Raw genomic sequence first — 26,704 nt, 5'->3', positions numbered from 1 at the left:
TTGAGCGGAATCAAGATTTGAGATGAGAATTGCGGAATGTAAAATTGGCGGGAAAAGTAAATGACAAGAAAATTAAATGGCTGAATCTTAAATTGCATGAATTAAAGAGCAGAATGTAAATTGCTGAAATTAAAAGGGAATGGGGATGATTGCAAGAATTGAATTGCAGAATGTAAAGAGAAAGTGGAAATCAGAAATGGGGAATTCATTGGGTTTAGGAGATATTGAAATCTCCGAATCAAAACATGTATATCTCTTCCTCAACCAATGCATTCATTGAATTTTGCTTGGCAATCTTATATGATTGGATCCCAATTCCTTGGCTCACCAATGCTCTCTAAAAACAAACAAATTCCCAATCCCTTGGTTTAAATGTTCATAAGAAGAGATGATGCTTGATCACTGATTATACCACACAATTTCATGAACCACAATTTGGTAGGATTACATGTCACAATATCCATCCAAACCCCAATCCAATCCACTGTGAGAAAGCTTCTCTAGCATGAATCCTCCATTCCTTTCCCAAGGCTCCGAAGGATTCCAAGTATGAGTAGTTTCTTTCCCAAGACAACTACTCAATGGAATTAGATCGAGAAGCTTTCTAACAAAATTCAAGAGAAAAGATTGAAGAAGAAGATAAACTATTATTGATTCATTGAATTACAATAGAGCTCCCTAACCCAATGAAAGGGGGTTTAGTGAGTCATAGCTCTGAATTCAATTACAAAGAAAAGGAAAACTAGCTAAAAGTGAAAGTAAAAGCCCCAAGGTCCCCATCAGGGGCTGGATTCCCCTTCAATCCCCCTCTTTTCAAATGCAAAAACTAAGGCCTTTAAATAGGCTCCCTAAATTACAAAATGAAAATGAAATTCAAAGCAAATTACAATCAAATGAAAATAAACTATTCTAGATGATTCTTGTGGCCTTGATTTGGTGTTGTTGATGGGCCTTGCTTGCTTGAAGGGCTGAGTGACATAATTGATCCAAAAGGGATAATGATCCATTAAACTACACTCAAATGTTGCACCCCCTTTCTTGAGTCGTCACTTTGTTCTCTTGTCAACCTTGCCAATTTGATGCCAAATATAGACTATTATACCTCGTTGGAAAGCTATGGATGTCAGCTTTCTAACGCAACTGGAAGCACCTCAATTGGATCTCTACAACTCGAGTTATACTCCATGGAAGGTGAAGAGGTCAGCTGGCCTGATTGCATGTTGGTACTATGCTCTTCTATGCACATTACGGGGCTGTTTTCTCCCTCAATTTTTAGTATCCACCATGCATGCCATATATGCTTGGAAAGCTCTAGATGTCTTCTTTCCAATGCATTTTGAATCACCTCATTTGGAGTTTTGTAGCTCAAGTTATTTATGTTTGAAGAAGGCATGGTCAAGCTGTTCCATATAACACGTTTAAGCTTCAGTTTAAGGTTAAACTGAAGCTTAAACGTGGATAAAGGAAGGGCAGCCCTGGAGGTCGAACACGTTTAACCTCCAGTTTGAGGTCAAACTGGAGGTTAAACGTGGAAGCTTAGAATGGTAGCCCTGGAGGTGTCGAACACGTTTAACCTCCAGTTTGAGGTCAAACTGGAGGTTAAACGTGGAACTCCTTCCTGAGTGGCATTGTCATTCTGGCGTTTAACCTCCAGTTTGAGGTCAAACTGGAGGTTAAACTTCAATTCCAGCATTTCTTAGCCTTCATGATTCTGGCGTTTAAGCTCCAGTTTAGGCTTAAACTGGAACTTAAACTCCACATGTGATATTCAAGCTTCCTTTATTGATTTTGTTGCTTCCTTGGTTAGCCTCTTCTTCCCTGAAATCATCCAAACAAATGCATCAAAGTCTTGCAAAATTTCATGAGAAATCTTCCATTCATAGCATTCAAGGAATATAACTAAAAACTCATGGAATTTGCATCAAAATCTTCATGTTGAATGATTTAAGACAAGCATGACTATTTGGCCCAAAATGATTACTTAAGGCTCAAGAAAATGCATAAAACAACTAAAAATAAAAGAAAAAGGCTAGTAAAACTAGCCTAAGATGCCTTGGCATCAGAACCACCCAAACCTCAGATGGGGGGATAATCACAACCAGAACCAACAACCATGGCAGAGGAACTCAAACCAAAACACTTCAAGAAACAACCAAAACCACAACCAGCAGCAAACTAACCAAAATCCCTACAGAAAACCCCAAAATAACTACCCTAACTCTAACCATTATCTATCCAATAACCAACCCACCAACCAAAGCACTTACCATCAACCATCAGCACCCCATAACTAAGCAATTTCACAAGACTCTCAGAGGATTACTAATCTGGAGATGCTCATGGAGAAGATGATGAAGAACCAAGAAATGACCACAAAGAACCATGAAACCTCCATGAAGAGCCTAGAGAGGCAGATTGGGCAAATCTCCAAGCAGATTTCTATTGAGAGACCTTCAAGCTCACTACCAAGTGACACCATTCCTAATCCAAAAGAAGAGTGCAAAGCTGTACAACTAAGGAGTGGAAAGACATTGGTAGACAACAACAAGGAGGTAACCAAGAAGCCTTTGGATAGCAACAAAGAACCATCAGAAAAAGGGGAAGCTAGCAATGAGGACATGACAACAAGAAGAAATGTGCCAGAGAAACTCAAAGAGAAAGACAACCAGCCACATAGTTCAAAGGAAGTAATTCAAGGACAGCAGCAAGGGGGAAAGATCATTACACCTCCAATGCCATATCCCCAGAGGTTCAGCAAAGAGGCTAAGGACCAACATTTTGATAAGTTCCTTGAGACTTTCAAGAAGCTAGAGATCAACATTCCCTTGGCTGAAGCATTGGAACAAATGCCTCTGTATGCCAAGTTTTTTAAGGAGCTTATCAACAAAAAGAGGAGTTGGCTTGAGAAAGAAACCGTGTTGCTCACCGAGGAATGCAGTGCTGTGATTCAAAGGGGCATTCCACCAAAACTCAAAGATCCAGGGAGCTTTGTAGTCTCATGCACCATTGGTAGAATAGTTCTCAACAAAGCTCTCTGTGACCTTGGTGCCAGTATCAACTTAATGCCTCTCTCAATGATGAGAAAGCTTGCCATAGAAGAACTTAAACCCACCAGGATGTCATTGATGCCAGGGCATCTTGGCCAGTTTTACTGACCTTTTCTTTACTGTTTTTAGGTTAGTTTCATGCTTTTCCTTAGGAAATAAGCTAGTTTTGGATAGATATTCACTTACACCTTGATTCAAGCATACATTGTGCATTTTACATTATTTCATGAGGATTTTGCATAAGTTTAGTGACAAAGTGTATGTTGCATTGCCCATGACTTGGACTAGAACTTTGATGCACTCTATTGCTTGATTTCAGGACCAAAGGAAGCAAGGAAAGGGAGGAAACTTGCAAGGTTAATGAGAAAAGTGATTGCCAATGACACTCTCAAAGCCATCATTGCCCACGTTAAGAGTCACGTTAACTAAGTTAACGTGAACTCTAACGTGAAAAAGGGAAGTTGAGCCAACGTTAGTGACACTTAACATTGTCACTAACGTTGGCAAACACTCATGAGTGGCCACGTTAGAGCCCACGTTAACCTAGTTAACGTGGCCTCTAACGTTAAAGGGGGTAGAGAAGCCAACGTTAGTGACATTCAACATTGTCACTAACGTTGGCCTAAGGATGCAACACACCACGTTAACTCCCATGTTAACTTGGTTAACGTGGGAGCTAACGTAAGAAGTGAGAGTTGTCGACAATGTTAGTGACACTCAACATTGTCACTAACGTTGGAAGCAACCACACAACCCCCAAGGAGCCACGTTAACTTCCACGTTAACTTTGTTAACGTGGAAGCTAACGATGAGGAATGAATGATGAGCCAACGTTAATGACACTCAACATTGTCACTAACGTTGGGATGGCTAAGAATGGCCACGTTAGAAGCCACGTTAACCTAGTTAACGTGGACTTTAACATGAGATCTAGGGTCACATTGGAACGTTAGTGACAATGTTGAGTGTCGCTAACGTTCTCGAAGGTTGGCAAGGCCACGTTAGAAGCCACGTTAACCTAGTTAACGTGGGCTTTAACGTGAAGCAAAAAGGGGCACACTAGAACGTTAGTGATAATGTTGAGTATCACTAACTTTCTCGAAGGTTGGCAAGGCCATGTTAGAAGCCACGTTAACCTAGTTAACGTGAGCTCTAACGTGAGGCAAAGGGGTACATTGGAACGTTAGTGAAAATGTTAAGTGTCACTAACGTTCCCGAACTTATACTTTCACTAAATGATTAACACCCCTTACGCCCTGAGCTAAAGTCTCTGCCCACTTAACACTTTCTCTCTGCAAGTAAAGCCAAGCCCAAATGAAGAAAAGAACTGCTTCAAACTCAAGATCCAAAGGCCCAAGACTAGAAGAGCAAACTAGAAGCTGAGAAGAGTAGTATATATAGGAGTAGCTTTGAATTGTAAAAGAGAGTTTTGGAGGAGGCTGAAAGAGGAGAACTACTCTTTGTATTTTACTTTCTCTGCATTTTCTAGTTTTATGATGTATTCTCCATCTTTGTTTTCATTTTCTAGAGCTATGAATAACTAAACCCCTTTCATTGGGTTAGGGAGCTCTGTTGTAAATTGATGGATCAATACTAATTTTCATTATTCTTCTTCTATCTTTTCTCTTGATTTTACTTGAAAGCTTTCGATCTTCATCCAATTGAGTAGTTATCTTGGAAGAGAAGCTATTCAAACTTGGATCTCTTTTGAACCTTGAAAGAGGAATGAAGAGATCAAGCTAGAAATGCTTTCTCATGCTGGACCAAATTGGGTTTGGATGGGTATGTGACTATAACCCTCTCAATACTTGATTTGGAAAATGCATGTGGTATAATCAGTGACCATATTTCATCTCTTCTCATGAGCAATTGACCAAAGAATTGGCTATTGATCAAGATTTGAGAGATTAAATTGCAAGAAATTGTAATTCAATCACTTAAGATTGCCAAGGAGATCAATGAGTGCATTGATTGAGGAAGAGATGAAAATGAACTTGATCCGGAGAATTGCAACATCTCCTAAGCCCAATGAACTCCCTATCTCTGATCTTACCCATTCTCTTTAATTTTGCCATTTACTTTTATGAGCAAATCCCCCATTCCCATTTACAATTCTGCAATTTATTTTCAGTCATTTACTTCCAGTCCTTTAATCCTAGCATTTACTTTTCTGTTATTTACATTCCCGCCATTTTATTTTCTGCAACTCTCAACCAAAATTCTGGATTCGCTCAACTAGAACATTCTTCTAATTAAAGTTGCTTGATCAATCAATCCCTGTGGGATTCGACCTCACTCTATTGTGAGTTTTTACTTGATGACAAATTCGGTACACTTGCCGAAGGGAGATTTGTTGTGAGACAAGTTTTCCGTGCATCAAGTTTATGGCGCCGTTGCCGGGGATTGATTGTGCATCAACAATGATTAAATTGGAAGATCACTAGATTGAGCATTTTTATTTTGTGAATTTCATTTTCTGTTTGAGTGATTTACTTTTTGTTTTAGTTAAACTTCTTCCCTTCCCCGTCTACTCTTTTGTTCGTCTTTGTTATTTTCAATTCTGTTTGCTAACCCACTAACTGTTTGATATATTGCATCACCCACAACTAATAGTAATTCTGACACAAATACTTTCTGCACCTATCTTTTCTTGCTTGCACTTGATGGTTGTATGACAGGAAGAAGAAGCAGGGCTTCAACTTCCTTCGATTCTGAACCTGAGAGGACCTTCCTTAGATTAAGGAGGGAGGCAAGAGGAAAGAAAGTGGTTGGTGCTGAGGAAGAAGAGGAATTCTTTGAAACAAACATGGAAGACAACATGGAAAACCATCATGAAGAAGAAGATCACAACCATGGGGGAGGAGGTAGAGCAAATCATGCTGGGGAGGATAGAAGAGTTTTGGGCTCTTACATCAATCCAAACCCAGGCAATTGTGGAAGTAGCATCCAAAAGCCAACAATCCATGCCAACAACTTTGAACTTAAACCACAGCTCATCACCCTTGTTCAGAACAACTGTTCGTTTGGAGGAAATGTTCAAGAAGACCCCAATCAACATTTAACCACCTTCCTGAGAATATGTGACACAGTGAAGTCTAATGGTGTTCATTCTGACGCCTATAGGCTGCTCTTATTTCCATTCTCACTCAGGGACAAGGCAGCCAAATGGCTAGAATCTTTCCCAAGGGAAAGCTTGACAACTTGGGAAGACGTGGTGAACAAATTCTTAGCAAGATTTTACCCTCCTCAACGAATCAATAGGCTGAGAGCTGAGGTCCAAACTTTCAGGCAACAAGATGGTGAGACTCTATATGAAGCATGGGAGAGGTTTAAGGACTTAACAAGGAGGTGTCCACCTGACATGTTCAACGAATGGGTGCAGCTGCACATTTTCTATGAAGGGCTCTCTTATGAGTCAAAGAAGGCCGTAGACCATTCATCTGGAGGATCTTTGAACAAGAAGAAGACCATTGAGGAAGCTATAGATGTTATTGAAACAGTAGTAGAGAACGACTACTTCTATGCTTCCGAAAGAGGGAACACAAGAGGAGTAATGGAGCTAAACAATGTAGATGCTCTGTTGGCCCAAAACAAGCTCATTACCCAGCAGCTGGTTGACCTCACCAAGAAGATGGAGATGAACCAAGTAGCAACAATCTCCACTTCATCAACAATCCAAGAAGGAGTGAATGAAGAAGCAGAGGGGAGTCAGGAGCAAGCCAACTACATTGGGAGTTCACCAAGGAAAAACTATGATCCATACTCCAAGACCTACAACCCTGGATGGAGAAACCACCCAAACTTTGGGTGGGGAGGTGAGCAAGATCAAAACCAAGACCAGAGACGTTACAACTCCAACAACAATGCAGCTCACCAGCAATTCACACAGAGGACGTCTCAACACCCCCACAACAACACTTCTTCATATGCTTATCAAAACCAAAATAACACATCTGCTCCGAATCACCCATCAATTGATGACAAGCTCTCTAAGATCGAAACCTTAATTGAAGGAGTATGTAGAGACATTCGAGACAGTAAAGTATTCAGAGAGGAAGTGCAGTCCAACATGCAGAATCAAAATGCTGCCATCACGAAACTGGAGACACAAATCAGCTATCTATTTAAGCAGCTCCCTAACCACAACTTTTGCTATGATGCCCACTCAAGCAAAAGGGAGGAGTGTCAAGCTATCACACTTAGGAGTGGGAAGGAACTGAAGGAACATTCCCAAAAACCACAAGAAGAAGGCTCAAATGAAAAGGGAGAAGAGCAAGATGGAGTTCAACCTCCCACGCCAAGTCTGCAGAAAGAAAAAGGGATACCCCAACTGAACAACTCAAGAGCTCCATATCCCCAGCTATTGAAGAAAAAGGAAGATGACAACCAGTTCTTGAGATTTTTAGAAATCCTCAAGAAGCTACAAATCAACATACCCTTTGCTGAAGTCATAGAACAAATGCCACTCTATGCCAAGTTTTTGAAGGAGCTAATGACTAAGAAGAGAAGCTGGAAGAACAATGAGACTGTGATACTAACTGAAGAGTGTAGTGCTATCATTCAGCGTAAACTACCTCAGAAACTGAAGGATCCTGGGAGTTTTCAGATCCCTTGTATTATAGGAGAAACCACAGTAGAGAAGGTTCTTTGTGACTTAGGGGCCAGCATCAATTTGATGTCAGTAGCTATGATGAGAAAGATGAAAATTGAGGAGGCTAAACCAACAAAAATGGCCCTACAACTGGCAGACCGATCGTTCAAATTCCCTCACGGGATAGTAGAGGATTTGCTAGTAAAAGTGGGAGATTTCATATTTCCAGCAGATTTTGTGGTGCTGGACATGCAGGAGGACGCCAAGACCTCCATCATCCTGGGAAGGCCATTCTTGGCCACTGCTGGAGCTGTCATCGATGTTCAGAAGGGTGACCTCACACTGAGATTACACAATGAAAAGATGACATTCAATGTGTTCAAGGCCATGAGTTATCCACCAGAACAATTGGGGAAATGCATGAGGTTAGATGCACTTGAGGATGAAGTGCAAGAGAATTTTGAAGAAGAAGAACCTGAAGAGGACGAGAGATTGGTGGAGGAAGAATCTGAATCAAGTGAAGAGGTAGCCACAGCAGAAATACATATACCAGATGCACCAAAGGAAGGGAACGAAAAGTCAGAAGCACCCAAACTTGAACTCAAAGCACTGCCACCCACTCTCAAATATGCATATCTAGGAGAAAATAAAAACTACCCAGTGATCATAAATTCATCCCTCAGTCAAGATCAAGAGGACGAGCTACTCAAGGTGCTGCGGGAGCATAAGGATGCCATTGGATGGACCCTTGCTGACCTGAAGGGAATCAGTTCAGCCATATGCATGCATAAAATACTGGTGGAAGATGATGCCAAGCCATCCATTCAATCCCAAAGAAGGCTGAACCCAATTATGAAGGAAGTGGTACAGAAAGAGGTTATGAAGCTTTGGCAAGGAGAGGTCATATACCCAATTTCGGACAGCCCTTGGGTTAGCCCCATACATGTTGTGCCCAAGAAGGGAGGAATCACTGTGGTTACCAATGAGAAAACGAGCTCATACCCACAAGGACTGTCACAGGATGGCGGATGTGCATAGACTACAGAAAACTCAATGAGGCTACACGAAAAGACCACTTTCCCCTTCCATTCATGGATCAGATGTTGGAAAGACTTGCAGGGCACGCATATTATTGTTTTCTCGACGGTTATTCAGGATATAACCAAATAGTGGTTGATCCGAGAGACCAAGAGAAAACCTCATTTACTTGTCCGTATGGAGTGTTTGCCTATAGGCGCATGCCATTTGGATTATGTAATACCCCTGCAACTTTCCAACGCTGCATGCTTTCTATCTTTTCAGATATGATAGAAAAATTCATTGAAGTTTTTATGGATGATTTCTCGGTATTCGGAGATTCTTTTCCTAGTTGCCTACATCACCTCGCCTTGGTATTGAAAAGATGCCAAGAGACCAATTTGGTCTTGAACTGGGAAAAATGTCACTTCATGGTGACAGGAGGAATAGTCTTTGGTCACAAGGTCTCTCACCAAGACATTGAGGTTGATAGAGCTAAAGTAGAACTTATTGAAAAACTACCCCCACCCAGTGATGTCAAGGCAATTAGGAGTTTTTTAGGGCATGCTCGTTTTTACAGAAGGTTCATTAAAGATTTTTCAAAGATAGCCAAGCCCATAAGCAATCTCCTTGTATCTGATACACCGTTTATCTTTGATGAAACATGCATGCTAGCATTTGCACATTTGAAAATGAGGTTATCCTCTGCTCCTATCATTTCCCCACCTGATTGGAACCTACCATTTGAATTGATGTGTGATGCATCTGATTTTGCAGTTGGGGCAGTGTTAGGACAAAGGAAAAATAACCTAGTTCGTGTGATATACTATGCTAGCAAAGTCCTTAATGAAACTCAAAGAAATTATACCACTACTGAAAAGGAGTTGCTAGCAATAGTTTTTACATTTGACAAATTTAGATCATACCTCATTGGTGCTAAAGTGATTGTTTTTACAGATCACACAGCACTTAAATATTTGTTTGCCAAGTAAGAATCAAAGCCAAGACTAATAAGGTGGATCTTACTGTTGCAGGAGTTTGATATTGAAATCAGAGACAAGAAAGGAGTGGAGAACAAGGTGGCAGATTACCTATCCAGAATCCCTCATGATCAAGGTGGAGAAAATGATACAAATGTGAACGAGCTCTTCCCTGATGAGCAGTTGATGACAGTTCACAAAGCACCATGGTTCGCAGATATTGCAAATTTCAAGGCAACTGGGGCATTACCCCCAGGGATCAATAAACATCAAAAGAGGAAGCTCATGAATGATGTAAAATACTTTGTCTGGGACGAGCCATATCTCTTCAAGAAATGTTCAGATGGAATCCTTAGAAGATGTGTTTCGAAAGAGGAAGGAAGAGAAGTCCTGTGGAACTGCCACGGTTCATGTTATGGCGGGCAGTTTGGAGGGGACAGAACTGTAGCAAAGGTGTTACAAAGCGGATTCTTTTGGCCCACCCTTTTCAAGGATGCCAAGGAACTAGTAAAAAGCTGCAATGAATGCCAAAGATCTAGAAACCTGCCCAAAAGAAACGCCATGCCACAAAATTTCATCTTGGAACTGGAACTGTTTGATGTGTGGGGAATAGATTTCATGGGACCATTCCCAACCTCATATGCAAACAAGTATATACTGGTAGCAGTGGATTATGTTTCCAAGTGGGTATAGGCTATTGCAACCCCAACTAATGATAACAAGGTAGTCATGAACTTCCTCAGGAAGAATATCTTTAGCCGGTTTGGAGTCCCAAGAGCCCTCATCAGTGATGGAGGGAGCCACTTTTGTAACAATCCACTAGAAGCTCTCCTCCTACGATATGGGGTAAAACACAAAGTAGCCATACCTTACCACCCTCAAACGAGTGGGCAAACTGAGATATCCAACAGAGAACTGAAGAGGATCTTGGAAAAAACTGTGGGTGCATCTAGAAAGGATTGGTCGAAGAAGCTGGATGATGCTCTTTGGGCATACAGAACAGCATTCAAAACTCTACTTGGAATGTCTCCATATCAACTGGTCTATGGGAAGGCTTGTCATTTACCACTGGAGCTGGAACACAAAGCTCTCTGGGCTATCAAGATACTAAATTTTGACAGCATTGCTGCTGGTGCAAAAAGGATCTTGCAGCTCCAAGAGATGGAGGAATTCAGGTCACAAGCCTATGAAAACACTAAGATGTATAAAGAGAAGGCAAAGAGAAAACATGACATGCATCTTGCGCCAAGGAGTTTTGAAAAGGGGCAGCGAGTACTCCTTTACAATTCTAAATTAAGGCTGTTTCCAGGAAAACTCAAGTCAAGGTGGTCCGGACCTTTCATGGTTACGAAAGTATCACCATATGGCCACATCGAAATCACGGATGAAGGTTCAGAGAGGACTTTTACAGTGAATGGACAAAGACTCAAGCATTATCTGGGCAACATGGGGGAAAGCCCCAGAGTAAAGTACCATCTCAAGTAACTAAGGACTCGTCGAGCTAGCGACGATAAAAGAGCGCTCTGTTGGGAGGCAACCCAACTTCAGGTAGTTTCACTCTCATCTCTATTTCAATAAACATCACAAGTCGTTTCCCCTGTATTGTAAGGAGCTAAGTTTGGTGTTCCACACCAGAATAATCCAAGAGTGATGGTGTAATTCGGAGTTTGGTGTTCCACCAAAGGACATTGGTTAGAATTACACTCCACTCCAGAAGAACATTGCTAGCTCCATCCAATCAAGAGAAACCACTTAGATGTAGTTAGACTATAGGTGATCATTGCTTTGTTGACAATAAGATATGGGGTTCTCTGCATATGTGCAATGTTTGCACTGGGCAAGGAACTAAGTTTGGTGTTCACACACCAAATTGAGTTCAAAAAGCACCAGCATACATGCAAGCTAACTATGTCTCAAGTGCTTTGGGAACAAGCAACTTCCAGTCACCTTGCAGGAATCTTATGAGGAAATGGTGCACCTCTACCCAAAGAAGCGAGGCAGCCAAAAACTAGGATGATGACAAAGAGAGAGAGCATCCAGAAATCATCACCCGAAGGTTGTATTGTTACTTAATTCCATTGTACTCAGAATGGTTGAAAGTTGGAAGTCCGAATGCACTTTTGATTTGTGGCTACTTGTAGTTGAATTTTTTTTTATGTCTTTTAAGTTCTGAGTAGCTCTGTGTGCTAGTCTTTATGTCACTGCATCCTTACTTAACTTACTTGTATGCTTGTTCTTTTTGAATTAAATGAAGAGAGATTGTTTTTAAAAGACTAGAGTGGAGTTCATATTGTGGAAGTGCATTCATGAATCTTTGGGGTAGTCATAAGTTAGCTAAGTTGGTTCAACCGCAAGGTTAGGAGGACAACTATCTATCCTGAATACTTGACTTTGGATATACCCATGAGACTAAGTAGATGACAAGATCCTAATAAGAGAAAAGGGAAAGAATAATGGAAGTGAAAAACAAAAGAAAAAGAGTAAGCAATAAGGCTAGGCACCAATGGTTTGGACCTTGAGACAAGTGTCTATGGTGCTCCTGTGTAAGGGATCTACTTGGATGAATAAGCTCTCAGGGGTGCTTTATCACTTGGTAACTTGGGTTAACTAACCCGGGATTATCAGCTGAAAATCCACTATCAAGAGTAACCCTCACCACAGAGCACTTAGTAACCCAAAGAGGTGCTGGACACCAAGGTCTCAAGAAAAGAAAATAAAGGAACTATATGCCTGTGGTGTGTATGTATGGGGGAGAGACTTGAGGGAGTAAGTCCTTAGGGGTGCTTCAACACCTAGCACCTTGAACCAACTGGTTCGGGAGTGTTGGCTGAAAGCTTATCTTAAAGAGTTGCCCCCTTACAGAGCACTTAGCCTAAATAACACAAATAACCCTTGAAATAACAATAAAAGGATCAATGAATAAAAGTCTCATGGGATATAGACAAAGTAAGTGTTTAGGGACATGATAAAGATCTGAAAGCCAGTAATGGAATGAACCTAAGTTGCTATGCATGAAACCACCATAAAATCAGTAACATGACTTCCACAAGAATGAGTCATTCCTCTAGATATTCCATTCATCATTCTCTTGTTCCAGTACTTGCTTAGGGACAAGCAAGCTTTAAGTTTGGTGTTGTGATGCCAGGGCATCTTGGCCAGTTTCACTGACCTTTTCTTTACTGTTTTTAGGTTAGTTTCATGCTTTTCCTTAGGAAATAAGCTAGTTTTGGGTAGATATTCACTTACACCTTGATTCAAGCATACATTGTGCATTTTACATTATTTCATGAGGATTTTGCATAAGCTAAGTGACAAATTGTATGTTGCATTGCCCATGACTTGGACTAGAACTTTGATGCACTCTATTGCTTGATTTCAGGACCAAAGGAAGCAAGGAAAGGGAGGAAACTTGCAAGGTTAATGAGAAAAGTGATTGCCAATGACACTCTCAAAGCCATCATTGCCCACGTTAAGAGTCACGTTAACTAAGTTAACGTGAACTCTAACGTGAAAAAGGGAAGTTGAGCCAACGTTAGTGACACTTAACATTATCACTAACGTTGGCAAACACTCATGAGTGGTCACGTTAGAGCCCACGTTAACCTAGTTAACGTGGCCTCTAACGTTAAAGGGGGAAGAGAAGCCAACGTTAGTGACATTCAACATTGTCACTAACGTTGGCCTAAGGATGCAACACACCACGTTAACTCCCATGTTAACTTGGTTAACGTGGGAGCTAACGTAAGAAGTGAGAGTTGTCGACAACGTTAGTGACACTCAACATTGTCACTAACGTTGGAAGCAACCACACAACCCCCAAGGAGCCACGTTAACTTCCACCTTAACTTAGTTAACGTGGAAGCTAACGATGAGGAATGAATGATGAGCCAACGTTAGTGACACTCAACATTGTCACTAATGTTGGGATGTCTAAGAATGGCCACGTTAGAAGCCACGTTAACCTAGTTAACGTGGACTTTAACGTGAGATCTAGGGTCACATTGGAATGTTAGTGACAATGTTGAGTGTCGCTAACGTTCTCGAAGGTTGGCAAGGCCATGTTAGAAGCCACGTTAACCTAGTTAACGTGGGCTTTAACGTGAAGCAAAAAGGGGCACACTAGAACGTTAGTGATAATGTTGAGTATCACTAACTTTCTCCAAGGTTGGCAAGGCCACGTTAGAAGCCACATTAACCTAGTTAACGTGAGCTCTAACGTGAGGCAAAGGGGTACATTGGAACGTTAGTGAAAATGTTAAGTGTCACTAACGTTCCCGAACTTATACTTTCACTAAATGATTAACACCCCTTACGCCCTGAGCTAAAGTCTCTGCCCACTTAACACTTTCTCTCTGCAAGTAAAGCCAAGCCCAAATGAAGAAAAGAACTGCTTCAAACTCAAGATCCAAAGGCCCAAGACTAGAAGAGCAAACTAGAAGCTGAGAAGAGTAGTATATATAGGAGTAGCTTTGAATTGTAAAAGAGAGTTTTGGAGGAGGCTGAAAGAGGAGAACTACTCTTTGTATTTTACTTTCTCTGCATTTTCTAGTTTTATGATGTATTCTCCATCTTTGTTTTCATTTTCTAGAGCTATGAACAACTAAACCCCTTTCATTGGGTTAGGGAGCTTTGTTGTAAATTGATGGATCAATACTAATTTTCATTATTCTTCTTCTATCTTTTCTCTTGATTTTACTTGAAAGCTTTCGATCTTCATCCAATTGAGTAGTTATCTTGGAAGAGAAGCTATTCAAACTTGGATCTCTTTTGAACCTTGAAAGAGGAATGAAGAGATCAAGCTAGAAATGCTTTCTCATGCTGGACCAAATTGGGTTTGGATGGGTATGTGACTATAACCCTCTCAATACTTGATTTGGGAAATGCATGTGGTATAATCAGTGACCATACTTCATCTCTTCTCATGAGCAATTGACCAAGGAATTGGCTATTGATTAAGATTTGAGAGATTGAATTGCAAGAAATTGTAATTCAGTCACTTAAGATTGCCAAGGAGATCAATGAGTGCATTGATTGAGGAAGAGATGAAAATGAACTTGATCCGGAGAATTGCATCATCTCCTAAGCCCAATGAACTCCCCATCTCTGATCTTACCCATTCTCTTTAATTTCTACCATTTACTTTTATGAGCAAATCTCCCATTCCCATTTACAATTCTGCAATTTATTTTCAGTCATTTACTTCCAGTCCTTTAATCCTAACATTTACTTTTCTGTTATTTACATTCCCGCCATTTTATTTTCTGCAACTCTCAACCAAAATTCTGGATTCGCTCAACTAGAACATTCTTCTAATTAAAGTTTCTTGATCAATCAATCCCTGTGGGATTCGACCTCACTCTATTGTGAGTTTTTACTTGACGACAAATTCGGTACACTTGCCGAAGGGAGATTTGTTGTGAGACAAGTTTTCTGTGCATCAGTCATTGGTCAAGGCTGATAGATCAATCAAAACACCCAATGGAATTGTGGAGAACCTGTTGGTGAAGGTTGGGGAGTTTATTTTCCCAGCAGATTTTGTGATTTTGGATACTGAAGAGGAAGGGAACAATTCAATCATTTTGGGAAGGCGATTTCTAGCCACAGCAAGAGCCATCATTGATGTAGAAAAAGGAGAGATGATCTTCAGGGTCCACAATGAACAAATGGTCATAAACGTTTTCAAGTCAATGCAACACATTCCTGAGCAAGAGGATTATATGAGAGTGGATATGATAGAGAGCTTGGTGGAAGAAATGCTGGAAGATAATCCTCAAGAGACAACAGAGGAACAAGTAGCCGAGATTTCTATTGAACAAGAGGAAAAACAAGACAAGAAGGAAGAAGTACGAAAACAAGAACTGAAGCCATTACCCACTCATCTCAATTATGCATTCCTTGGCACATCAGAGAGCTTCCCAGTGATCATTAATTCATCCCTGACAAAAAAAGAAGAAGGAGAACTTCTTGATGTACTCAAAGCTCACAAAGATGCTTTGGGATGGACCATTGACGACCTGAAAGGCATCAGCCTTGCAGTGTGTATGCATAAGATCCTCTTGGAGGACAATTCCAAACCAGTGTTCAACCTCAAAGAAGGCTAAATCCCACAATGAAGGAAGTTGTCCAGAAGGAAGTAATGAAGTTGTGGAATACAGGGATAATCTTCCCAATATCTGACAGCTCATGGGTGAGCCCGGTTCAAGTTGTACCAAAGAAAGGAGGAATGACGGTCATCACTAATGAGAAGAATGAGTTGATCCCTACTAGAACAGTGACTGGGTGGAGGATGTGCATAGACTATAGAAGATTGAATGATGCCACAAGGAAAGATCATTTTCCTCTCCCATTTATTGATCAGATGCTGGAAAGATTGGCCGGCCATGCCTATTATTGCTTCTTGGACGGATATTCTGGGTACAATCAAATCGTGGTGGACCCCAAGGACCAAGAAAAGACTGCCTTCACATGTCCATTTGGAGTTTTTGCATACAAGAGGATGCCATTTGGGCTATGAAATGCCCCAGCCACATTTCAGAGGTGTATGCTTTCCATTTTCTCCGATATGGTCGAAAATTTTTTAGAGGTCTTCATGGACGACTTTTCTGTTTTTGGTGATAATTTCAATGCTTGCCTGAACCATCTAACTCTTGTCTTGAAACGGTGCCATGAAACTAATATGGTTTTGAACTGGGAGAAGTGCCATTTCATAGTACCCGAGGGGATTGTTCTTGGTCATAAAATTTCAAGAAAAGGGATAGAGGTTGACAAGGCAAAGGTTGAGATCATAGAAAAACTCCCTCCACCAATTAATGTGAAATCTATTAGAAGTTTCTTGGGGCATGCAGGATTTTATAGAAGGTTTATCAAGGATTTTTCAAAAATAGCCAAACCTTTGAGTAATCTATTAATGATCGATAATCCCTTTGTTTTTGATGAAAACTGCCAGCATGCCTTTGAAACTTTAAAAAACAAACTCACAACAGCACCAATCATCACACCCCCAGATTGGGAGCTACCTTTTGAACTCATGTGTGATGAAAGTGACATTGCAATTGGCGCTGTACTTGGACAAAAGAAGGGAAACTTGCATCATGTCATATATTATGCAAGTAAAGTGTTGAATGAGGCCCAAAAAAATTACACCACAACAGAGAAGGAATTGTTAGTTGTAGTTTATGCAGTTGATAAGTTTAGATCATACTTGATAGGATCCAAAATTGTGGTTTATACTGACCATGCTACCCTTAAGTATTTGATGTCAAAGCAGGACGCTAAACTAAGACTTATCAGGTGGATATTGCTCCTACAAGAGTTTGATATTGAGGTAAGGGACAGGAAGGGCGCTGAAAACCGAGTTGCTGATCATTTGTCGAGACTACCACAAGAAACAATTCAAAAAGCCTCCCAGCCCGTGAATGAAAGCTTTCCAGATGAACACCTTTTGCATAACCAGCAAGCACCTTGGTTTGCTGACATAGCAAACTACAAAGTGGGAAGGAAGATACCTCAAGAGTTCTCTAAGCAACAAGTGAAGAAGTTAATTAATGAAGCAAGGAAATTCTTGTGGGATGAACCCTTCCTGTTCAAGAGATGTTCTGATGGAGTAATTAGAAGGTGTGTCCCTGAGAGTGAAATAAGGGATATCTTGTGGCATTGCCATGGCTCAGCTTATGGTGGACACTTTGGCCCAGAAAGAACAGCTGCAAAGATACTACAGAGTGGCTTCTATTGGCCAACTATCTTCAAGGATGCTAGAGAGTATGTTCACCAATGTAACGAATGCCAGAGAGTAGGAGGACTGACAAGAAGGAATGAAATGCCTCAAAACTTCATTTTGGAATTGGAATTATTTGATCTATGGGGAATTGATTTCATGGGACTCCTTTCCCCTTCCTATTCTTTCAGATATATCTTGGTAGCAGTGGAGTACGTCTCAAAGTGGGTAGAAGCCATAGCCACAACCACTTGTGATGCACAAATTGTCCTTCAATTCCTTAAGAAGCATATCTTCACTAGATATGGAGTTCTGATGACAAGTCATCTTAGCCTAGTTTCACTAGCCTTTTTCTTTTGTTTTCAATAGAATTATGCACTTTCTTGAGACAAAAGCAAGCCAATTGGGTAGATTTTCATGTTTCCTTTGATTTAATCAACCATGTATGAATTCATGCTATTTCATGAGGTTTTGTGCTATAATTGTCACATATTATGAAAGAATGAATATCTCATGATTTTGAGCATAGATTTGATGTGTTTGGTTGATTATGATAGGTGAAGAAAGCTTGGAGAAAGGTTGAAGCAAGAAGGAATGGCTAGGAGTAAAGGGAGGACAATGGAATAAGTGAAATTGAACCAGGAAGCAAAAAGCTGGACCTAAAGTTAGACTCAAACTTTTGCACAAACTTTTGGGTGAAAAGTTAGCCCCAACGTTAGACCCGTAACTTTTGGGCTAACGTTGGAACTTAAAAATCACTCCCTGGGCACCAAAAGTTTGCGCCAACGTTAGACCCCTAACTTTTGGGCTAACGTTGGCACATGAAAATCACTCCCTGGGCACCAAAAGTTTGTGCCAACGTTAGACCCCTAACTTTTGGGCTAACGTTGGCACATGAAAATACCCCCTGACCAGCGAAAGTTTGCGCCAACGTTAGACCCCTAACTTTTGGGCTAACGTTGGCGCCATAAGTGCACAAGGTAAAGCCAACGTTGGAGCAAAGGTTAGACCCCTAACTTTGGCACCAACGTTGGTATCAGCAGATTATGGTAGCTGATATGAAAAGTTGGAGCAAAAGTTAGACCCCTAACTTTTGCTCAAACTTTTACTCCAATTTTTGCGAAACTCCAACCCGGTTCAATTGGTTCACTTTGGTTCCTCTCCAAACTCCAAGAGCAATCAACCAAGGCCTCTTTCAACCCAATTCCACCAAGAGCAAAGGCCCAACTCAAGGCTTGAAGATCATTTGAAGAAAGTGTATAAATAGGATAGAATTCAAGTTCTTCGGGGAGCTTTTCCTTTTGAGTTTTCATAATAGTTTTCGGAGAGTTTTGGATATTGAGTGATCTTTAATTTCTTAGTTTCGGGGAAGGAGAATTCCATTCTCTTCCTCTGAGTTTTATTTGCTTTCAATTTCAATTACACTTGTCTTGGATCTTGGGTTGAAGAATTGAAGGAATTCTGTTTCAATCTCATCCTTGGATCTCTCTGTTTATTTACTGCAATTGAATTTCCGTTTCTGTTACTTGCTTCTCATCTACTTTCCTTGCAATTTACAATTCCCTTGCAATTGTTCTTGTTGGATCTAGGAAGGCATTGAGATCTAGACTTGGTTTTCTAGTCTCTGGGCCCTGAGATCTGAATTCCTAATTTACATTTTGTTTCTTGCTTTTAATGTTCATTTACTTTACTGCTTCAAGATCCGATTCAACCCAAACCTTCTTTTACTCTTTTGTTTGATGCAAGTTACTTTTCTTTGTTTAATTTCTGCAAATCCAACTCCTAATCCCCTTTACATTTCGAGCCATTTACATTTCTTGCATTTTAAGATTCCGCAATTTACATTTCTTGCACTCTAAGTTTCTGCCATTTAATTTCTTGTTCTTTAAGATTCAGCAATTTTATTTCCTGCTCTCTTTAATTTCATGCAATTTAAATTCTGCAAATCACAAATCACCCAACCAAATCTTGATTCGCTTGACTAAATCAACCACTAAACTAAAATTGCTCAATCCTTCAATCCCTGTGGGATCGACCTCACTCCCGTGAGTTTTTATTACTTGATGCGACCCGGTGCACTTGCCGGTTAGATTGGTGTTGTTTTGGAGAGATTCGTTTCTCCACCAAAATAGCTCATCAAGTTTTTGGCGCCGTTGCCGGGGATTGATTAGATTGACAATGATTAAGTGAGGTAGTAGTTTAGATCAAGCAATTTTTCTTTTCAGTTTCTTTAATTTTTGACTAACCCACTAACTGTTTGAATTTTTGCTTAAGCTAACTCAAACTTCATTCTAGCAATAGATTAAAGTGTCACTGGTTTTTGTGTGTTTCTTGTGTTTTGCTTGTATGTCAGATACAAGAAGAGAAGCAAGAGAAAAAAATGTTGCTGGAGAGGAAGAATCAGATGAAGAATATCATGAATTGGAGGAACACTCAACAAATCCAACAAATCCACCAGTGAGAATGGCCAACAACAATGGTCAACCCCAGAGGAGAGTCTTGGCTTCATATACACTTGCTAATCCAAGGCATTGTGGGAGTAGCATCCTTACCCCAAATGTCGATGCAAATAACTTTGAATTGAAGCCCCAACTCATCACCTTGGTGCAGAACAACTGTTCCTATGGAGGAGGCCCCTTGGAAGATCCAAACCAGCACCTATCCACCTTCCTGAGGATATGTAACATAGTGAAGACCAATGGTGTGCATCCTGACAGTTACAAATTGCTGCTATTTCCATTTTCCCTCAAAGACAAAGCCACTCAATGGTTGGAGTCATTTCCAAGAGATAGCATCAACAACTGGGATGATCTAGTAACCAAGTTTCTTGCCAAGTTTTACCCACCTCAAAGAGTTATTAGATTGAAGACTAAAGTTCAAACATTTATTCAGATGGATGGAGAGTCATTGTATGAAGCATGGGAGAGATACAAAGCTTTACTCAGGAAGTGTCCACCAGAGATGTTTAATGAATGGGATAAACTCCAAAATTTCTATGAAGGACTGACAATGAAAGCTCAAGAGGCACTTGACTATTCAGCAGGAGGCTCAATGCAACTCATGAAGACAGCTGAAGAAGCTCAGAACCTCATTGACATGGTGGCTAACAACCAATATTTCTTTGGCCATCAGAGACAACACCAACCATCACTAAGGAAAGGAGTGTTAGAAATGGAAGGGGTTGACACCCTCCTAGCTCAAAACAAGATAATGCAGCAGCAGATTCAAGAACAATTTGAGCAGATGGCTAAAAAGATTGATAGTTTACAAGTTGCAGCAGTGAATATAAGCCAACCATCAACCACATGGGGACAAAATGAAGAAAACCAAGAAAATCAGTAGCAGGAACAACCTCAATATGTGCACAACCAAGGCTCATGCCAAAATGAGGTTTATGGTGACACCTACAATCCATCCTGGAAGAACCATCCAAATCTCAGATGGGGAGATAACCACACCCACAGCCAGCAACCGTGGCAGAAAAACTCAAACCAAAACATCTCAAGAAACACAACTTACTCAAACCACGACCAGCAAAATGCTAATAATAATCAATACAAGAAACCACAAAATACATATCAACCACCCCACCACAATCCACAAACTCATCAAAATAGCATTTCCGCACCAACATCTAACCCCCAAAACTACCACACTACCCCTACAAATAACTTCCAACAACCACATTCCACCCCCATCATACCACCAATAGACCATCATGAAAGTAGAATTTCAAGTCTTGAGGCAGCCATACAAGCAATTTCTCAGTCCACTCAAAGCTTGGTCAAAATACAAGAGAGAAATGAAGCTACCATGAAGAGCCTAGAACGACAAGTGGGACAATTGGCAAAACAAGCTGAACGGCCAACCAATGTTCTCCCAAGTGATACAATCTCCAATCCAAAGGACAAAGGAAAAGATACAAAGTGGGAGGAGTGCAAAGCAATCATAGTGGGAAGTGAAAAGACTAGGGAGAAGGAAGCCATCAATCAAGAAGAACACAACAGAGAAGTTCCACAAGAAGAGACAGAAGAGAGAAGTGAAGAGGAGAGAAAGACCAAGAATGCAAAAAGCTCAAAGAAAGATGTGGACATCCTTGAAACACAGCTACAAGAGAAGAAGGAAGGGGTGAAGCCAGATGTCCCCAAACTTCCGTACCCTCAGAGGTTCAAAAAAGAAAACGAGGATAAGCAATACTCAAAATTCCTGGATATATTCAAGACTCTCAGCATCAATATTCCTTTCTTAGAAGCACTTGAACAGATGCCATTATATGCCAAATTTATGAAAGAAGTACTCACAAAGAAAAGATCCCTGAAGGAAGGACAGATTGTTGAGATGACAAAGGAATGTAGTGCTATCCTCCAAAGAGAGTTGCCAGAGAAGAAAGACGATCCTGGGAGTTTTTACATACCTTGCACCATAGGAAACATAATAATTGAGAAGTCATTTTGTGACCTCGGTGCAGGTATAAACTTGATGCCTTTGTCTCTAATGAGGAAACTTCAAATTTCTGAGCTGAAGTCCACACGAATAGTTCTCCAAATGGCTGACAAATCCATTAAGCAAGCGCTGGGAGTTGTGGAGAATGTGTTGGTAAAAGTGGGAAAATTCTTTCTCCCAGCTGATTTTGTCATCCTAGATATGGATGAAGACCCTAACACTCCCATCATCCTGGGGAGGCCTTTCCTGGCTACGGGCAGAGCATTGATAGATGTTGAAAAAGGAGAATTGTTGTTAAGAGTGCATGATGAGCACCTAGCATTCCATGTTTTTAAAATCCTGCATGAGCCCACTCAAGAAGAAGATTGTATGAAGGATAAGACCAAGGATCAAAGCTTGAAGGAGGCATTCAATGAGTTAACTCTAAGACTTCTACATCCATGCTTGAAAGAAGTAGAGATGGTGCAACAGACCAAAGAAATCAAGGAGGAACTAGATCCAAAACCCCCAGATGAGAACCTCAACACTCCAGATAAAGAACCACCAGGGCATGAATTATCTCCTGAGAAAGAAGAAAAGAAGAAGAGGCCAAAAGGGTGGAGAAATAAGAAAATCCCCACTGAAGGTTTCTCACCAGGGGATAAAGTGATGTTAAACACCCAGCCAATGAAGGTGTCTCCACAATCATCTGAGTGCTATACTGTGAACTGGATCCTTTCACTTGAACACCTAGATATCATCAAAGAGAAGACCAGAAGGAAGTTCACAGTAAGAGGAGAAAAGCTGAGGCACTATGATTTTCAACCCCCATGATCTAAGGGGATCGATGTCAAGCTAATGACAATAAAGAAGCGCTTGTTGGGAGGCAACCCAACCTGAGGTAGTTCACTTTTCATAGCTATTTCAATAAAAGGGTTAATTAGACTTATCTATATTGCAAGGAGCTAAGTTTGGTGTTGCACACCAAAATAAATTAAGAGAGAATGAAAGATTCTAAGTTTGGTGTTCCACCAAATTTTCATTTAAAAGCACATTCTCACCTTCTACATACATGGCTGCTAGCTCCAAGTAATCAGATAAACTAATTAACCAATTGTTTCCTTTTTAGTTTTTCTAGTTTTTATTGTCTTTAACAAAGATAGGAGGATTTCACATATAGTTATTTTGATGCATGAGAAAGGTGGCAAGGAACTAAGTTTGGTGTTCACACACCAAAGTAAGTTCAAAAGCCTACAAGAAAATCCTGCACACTAACAAGTTACCTAAGGGCTTGAGAAACAAGCAACTTCCATGAACTTTATAGGAATTCAATCACTCTCTTGGAAGGGTTACATACCATCAGCTGAGGGTAAGAAGAAGAAGCCACCAAGAGGTTGTATTGTCACTTAATTCTATCAGCATTGAACTGTTTTAATTTGGAAGTTTGAGTGTTACCATTGCAATAGTAACTGTTAGTTCAGTCATTTTGCATCTTGAGTGTTCTAGTTAAAATAAGTATGCTAGCTTAAGTGTGTGCTTGTGTGTTCACTTTCACTTAACAAAAAGCATGCTTTGTCCCCTGCAATTTCAATTCAATAAAAGAAATGTTTGAATGTGAAGTAAGATAGTTCTCTGTTAGATAGAAGTATAATAAAAGTAAGTGGTGGTAGTATATGTGTGATTGTATAGTAGCTCACCTTTAATGAATAAGAACACTAGGATGTCTCATCTTAAGTAGAAAGTAGCTACTGTCTATGAATCTCAATCGAATAAAAATCCTTGGTTAGAAAGAAAAACAAAAAGAAAGAAAAACAAGGGGAGAAAAAGAAATAGCCAAAAAGTGGCAGAACAAAAGAAAAACAAAAAGAAACAAAGTTGGACACCAATAGCTTGAACCTTAGAATATATGCCTGTGGTGTCTTTGTATTAGGATCTGCTTGGATTATTAAGCTCTTTGGAGTGCATCAACACTTGATGACTTGGGTTAACTAACCCGGGATCATCAGTTGAAAGTCCACTATCAAGAGCAACCTAACTACAAGGCATTTAGTAGCCCAAAGAGGTGCTGGGCATCAATGTTCTAAGAAGGAATGTGAGCCAAGTGTCTATAGTGAATAATGTGTCAAGTATAAAGAAAAGGAAATGAACTTGCTACACATGACACTCAAACAAAGCTTATGAACAAGATAATAGCCAAGGATAAAGGAACAATGAGAGGTCACAGCAGTATGTTACTTGAAGCTTGAAGGAGACTTTCTAAGCTTAAGAATCAATAAGAGGTGAGTGTGTGCATATCCACATAAAACCCCATGAACTACCAATAACACTCTACTAGCATGAACATCCTCTTCCATTTCATTCTTTCTTCTCAATAAATCATTTCTTGCTTGGGGACAAGCAAGCTTTAAGTTTGGTGTTGTGATGACAAGTCATCTTAGCCTAGTTTCACTAGCCTTTTTCTTTTGTTTTCAATAGAATTATGCACTTTCTTTAGCCAAAAGCAAGCCAATTGGGTAGATTTTCATGTTTCCTTTGATTTAATCAACCATGTATGAATTCATGCTATTTCATGAGGTTTTGTGCTATAATTGTCACATATTATGAAAGAATGAATATCTCATGATTTTGAGCATAGATTTGATGTGTTTGGTTGATTATGATAGGTGAAGAAAGGTTGGAGAAAGGTTGAAGCAAGAAGGAATGGCTAGGAGTAAAGGGAGGACAATGGAATAAGTGAAATTGAACCAGGAAGCAAAAAGCTGGACCTAAAGTTAGCCTCAAACTTTTGCACAAACTTTTGGGTGAAAAGTTAGCCCCAACGTTAGACCCCTAACTTTTGGGCTAACGTTGGAACTTAAAAATCACTCCCTGGGCACCAAAAGTTTGCGCCAACGTTAGACCCCTAACTTTTGGGCTAACGTTGGCACATGAAAATCACTCCCTGGGCACCAAAAGTTTGCGCCAACGTTAGACCCCTAACTTTTGGGCTAACGTTGGCACATGAAAATACCCCCTGACCAGCGAAAGTTTGCGCCAACGTTAGACCCCTAACTTTTGGGCTAACGTTGGCGCCATAAGTGCACAAGGTAAAGCCAACGTTGGAGCAAAGGTTAGACCCCTAACTTTGGCACCAACGTTGGTATCAGCAGATTATGGTAGCTGATATGAAAAGTTGGAGCAAAAGTTAGACCCCTAACTTTTGCTCAAACTTTTACTCCAATTTTTGCGAAACTCCAACCCGGTTCAATTGGTTCACTTTGGTTCCTCTCCAAACTCCAAGAGCAATCAACCAAGGCCTCTTTCAACCCAATTCCACCAAGAGCAAAGGCCCAACTCAAGGCTTGAAGATCATTTGAAGAAAGTGTATAAATAGGATAGAATTCAAGTTCTTCGGGGAGCTTTTCCTTTTGAGTTTTCATAATAGTTTTCGGAGAGTTTTGGATATTGAGTGATCTTTAATTTCTTAGTTTCGGGGAAGGAGAATTCCATTCTCTTCCTCTGAGTTTTATTTGCTTTCAATTTCAATTACACTTGTCTTGGATCTTGGGTTGAAGAATTGAAGGAATTCTGTTTCAATCTCATCCTTGGATCTCTCTGTTTATTTACTGCAATTGAATTTCCGTTTCTATTACTTGCTTCTCATCTACTTTCCTTGCAATTTACAATTCCCTTGCAATTGTTCTTGTTGGATCTAGGAAGGCATTGAGATCTAGACTTGGTTTTCTAGTCTCTGGGCCCTGAGATCTGAATTCCTAATTTACATTTTGTTTCTTGCTTTTAATTTTCATTTACTTTACTGCTTCAAGATCCGATTCAACCCAAACCTTCTTTTACTCTTTTGTTTGATGCAAGTTACTTTTCTTTGTTTAATTTCTGCAAATCCAACTCCTAATCCCCTTTACATTTCGAGCCATTTACATTTCTTGCATTTTAAGATTCCGCAATTTACATTTCTTGCACTCTAAGTTTCTGCCATTTAATTTCTTGTTCTTTAAGATTCAGCAATTTTATTTCCTGCTCTCTTTAATTTCATGCAATTTAAATTCTGCAAATCACAAATCACCCAACCAAATCTTGATTCGCTTGACTAAATCAACCACTAAACTAAAATTGCTCAATCCTTCAATCCCTGTGGGATCGACCTCACTCCCGTGAGTTTTTATTACTTGATGCGACCCGGTGCACTTGCCGGTTAGATTGGTGTTGTTTTGGAGAGATTCGTTTCTCCACCAAAATAGCTCATCAAGTTCCCAAGGGTCTTGTGAGTGACGGTGGTGGCCATTTTTGCAACAAGCAGATGGAGAAATTCCTCCATAAATATGGAGTCATTCATAAAGTAGCCATGCCATATCACCCCCAGACCAATGGACAAGCTGAATTAGCAAACAGGGAATTGAAGAAGATCTTGGAGAAGACAGTAGGAAGTACAAGAAAAAATTGGGCTCGGAAGCTAGAGGATGCACTCTGGGCATACAGGACAACTTTCAAAACTCCCATTGGGAAGTCCCCCTTTCAGCTATTATATGGCAAATCTTGTCACCTCCCTGTAGAGCTTGAACACAAAGCGTTTTGGGCTACTAAACTCCTAAACCTTGACTCTGAAGCAGCAGGGGAGAAAAGGTTGTTGCAGCTAAATGAGCTGGATGAATTTAGGCTAGAAGCCTATGAAAATGCCAATATATACAAAGAAAAAGCCAAGAGGTGGCATGACAGGAAGATCTTGAAGAAAGAATTCAAACCTGGGCAGCAAGTACTCTTGTATAACTCACGACTCAAGATGTTCCCTGGCAAGCTTAAATCTAAGTGGATTGGTCCATACTTGGTAACCAAGGTTTTTCCTTATGGGAGTATTAAATTGCTAGACGAAGCAAAAAGAGTCAATTCACAGCAAATGGTCACAGAGTAAAGCTGTACTTAGGAGGACAATGGGACA

The 26,704-nt window shown here is 40.3% G+C and overlaps 1 non-coding gene across 1 annotated transcript; it reads right to left on the bottom strand.

The window, feature by feature from the left end:
• Nucleotides 1–6,306: 6,306 nt before the first annotated feature.
• On the bottom strand, nt 6,307–6,410 carry LOC112746529 (small nucleolar RNA R71). The gene has a single exon (XR_003174409.1). It is a non-coding gene; the product is annotated as a small nucleolar RNA R71 (small nucleolar RNA).
• Between the last annotated feature and the right edge of the window lie 20,294 nt (nt 6,411–26,704).

Source organism: Arachis hypogaea, chromosome 14, assembly GCF_003086295.3.
Source record: "Arachis hypogaea cultivar Tifrunner chromosome 14, arahy.Tifrunner.gnm2.J5K5, whole genome shotgun sequence".
Lineage (NCBI taxonomy): Eukaryota > Viridiplantae > Streptophyta > Magnoliopsida > Fabales > Fabaceae > Arachis > Arachis hypogaea.
This window is presented reverse-complemented; position numbering and strand designations above follow the sequence as displayed.